This window comes from Macrobrachium rosenbergii, chromosome 48 (assembly GCF_040412425.1).
Source record: "Macrobrachium rosenbergii isolate ZJJX-2024 chromosome 48, ASM4041242v1, whole genome shotgun sequence".
Classification (NCBI taxonomy): domain Eukaryota; kingdom Metazoa; phylum Arthropoda; class Malacostraca; order Decapoda; family Palaemonidae; genus Macrobrachium; species Macrobrachium rosenbergii.
The window spans coordinates 64,417,720-64,420,219 of NC_089788.1; the positions used below are offsets into that span (position 1 = coordinate 64,417,720).

General features: G+C 31.7%; 1 long non-coding RNA gene across 1 annotated transcript in view; it reads right to left on the reverse strand.

Moving 5' to 3' along the window:
* LOC136831474 (uncharacterized) overlaps positions 1-2,500 on the reverse strand; it is a 538,556-nt gene that overhangs the window by 75,114 nt on the left and 460,942 nt on the right. The gene's annotated exons all lie outside the window — the stretch shown is intronic.

Below are 2,500 nucleotides of genomic sequence, written 5' to 3' on the forward strand. Positions count from 1 at the left end.
AATTGTGCCTCAATCTCTGATTTTACTTCCCTAAACTTCTCATTCCCTCATCCCACCACTCACTATTTACACTTCCTCTTCCAACCCTCCTAAAAACACACTCGCTCCCTGCTGTACCTTGATTCCTTCCTGGAATTCTTCATACTCTTCATAAACTCCTTCAACTTCTATGCCTTTAATGCTATCCTATTTTCGTCCAATTTTTTCCCTTACAAATTTTCCTATCTCCTTAACAAACTCGCTGATATTAATTACCATTATGGTTACATTTTCATCCCTTAATCCCTACATAGATGTTCCACCTTCCTTGCCTTTTGCTTCAGTTACATAATAATCAGATATACCTCCAACCGCTCCTCTTCTCATTATAAAATCCATCCATTTACTCTTCCAGCTAACCTAACAGTTACCAAGAACAAGATTTTCTTTCGTTTCCATTTTATGCAAAGTCGTTTGATAAAACAATACTAATGGAGAGCATTAAAGTTATCTTCAGTTCATTGATAAAAATCACTATAGGAAAGCATAAACATGATCTTAAAATTTATAGAAGCACCAGCATCACACCTATTGTACCTATGTAGTGTGTAGTTGTTCCGGATATGAATTTTATCGTACAATATGTAGATACGCTTTCTAGCTAGGCACACGATCATATGCCTGCTACAAAGGTTTTACACAGAGAGAGAGAGAGAGAGAGAGAGAGAGAGAGAGAGAGAGAGAGAGAGAGAGAGAGAGAGAGAGAGAGAGAGAGAGAGAGGCTGAAATTTGCTCTTGCAACGAACTTTAAATACACATCACGAATAAGTCAGCTGGAATGGCTAATGGGAACATGACCAGAGGTCGAGGTTGACATTAGTGACACTGGAATCTCCCCAAGTACTTGTTAATAAGTGCTGATGGTACGGATGTAAAAAGACAAGGCTATAAATTACCTGCGCTTGCCAATATTTCCAATGAGGATCTAACGGGGAGCAAAAATAATTAAAAAAAAAACAAAAAACTGTCAGTATCAGATACCGGACAGTTCAATATATACGACTGGCAACGCCCGTAGCTTTCTGTAGCCGTAAGAAAGATTGTAAATAAATGGACTTTCTCCAACTTGATTTAGATAAATACGATGACCCTGTTGTTATGATCGTATCTGGAGGTTCGCGCGTTCAAGGAACTGAATTTAAATTTCAGAGATTGTGGAACAGAATATCAAATACTTATTATAATAAATCAATGCATTTGATTAAACATAAGCACGTAAGAAATTAATTATTTTGTTATTTTTTAAATCTCTAAAAACCCTAACTGCTACCCGAGATACTTAAGGGTGATTTTTCTTCTTGGTTTGATAAGACGAAAGCACATACCACTATTTTTGTATCAAAATACCGAAACTTTCCTTGGACCAAAATAATACTTGTGCACGTGTACTTTTACGAAACATATATAGCCATATACATATAGGATTTTGTAAATAAAAAAACTCGTGAAATAATGCGCGGTGTAAACTAAAGTTTTGATGGAATGCATGAGGGAAATAATTTTTTTTAACAAGCTACCATTTTTCCCGACGTGGGTGGTTCCAAAATATAACAAGAAACTGCTCACTACCACACTCATACAACAACTGCTAAATCAAAGATGAATGTCTTTGCAAAACACTTCTGCAACATGAGAATAAGAATTCCATGAAGTAATATTTAAATACTTTTTTCGTGAAAATTAGGAATAACGGTTCTTTACACTCCCGAGTTTACGTTCTCAGAAAACATCTACAAGTCGGCAGATGTGTGTATAGAGGCCGAATCAACAGAAATGAGGAAATAAAGTGAGGAATTAACGGAAAACACAGCTCAAGCTGCTCAGAGAAGACAAAATGCAGGCTGAAACAAGATAAACTAACAAATGAAGGTTCGAATCCTAACAAAATGGGTGAATATTTATACATTGATTGATTGATGAATGTCTGGTCTAATGACCTAGCACTAGAAGCATGAAGTTATTCAGTAGTACATCACGAAAAGTGGAATTACTATTAAAAATAAATAAACATTAAAAATCGGCTACAACTAAATATCATAAAACATCGAATTTATTCACATCATATTTACGTTTCCAGGACTTTCAGAGGAAAATTAAGAAATTATGGGAACTTTGTGACTATTACAACACATATTTCTTGTGCATGTGACTAGGACATAATATACACACACATATATATATATACATAAATTATATATATATGTATAAATTATATATATATATATATATATATATATATATATATATATATATATATATATATGTATATATATATATATATATATATATATTTCATATATATATATATATATATATATATATAGTGTGTACAGTATATATATATATATATATATATATATATATATATATATATATATATATATATATATATATATATATATATATATATATATATATATATATATACATATATATATATAATTTATATATATTATATATG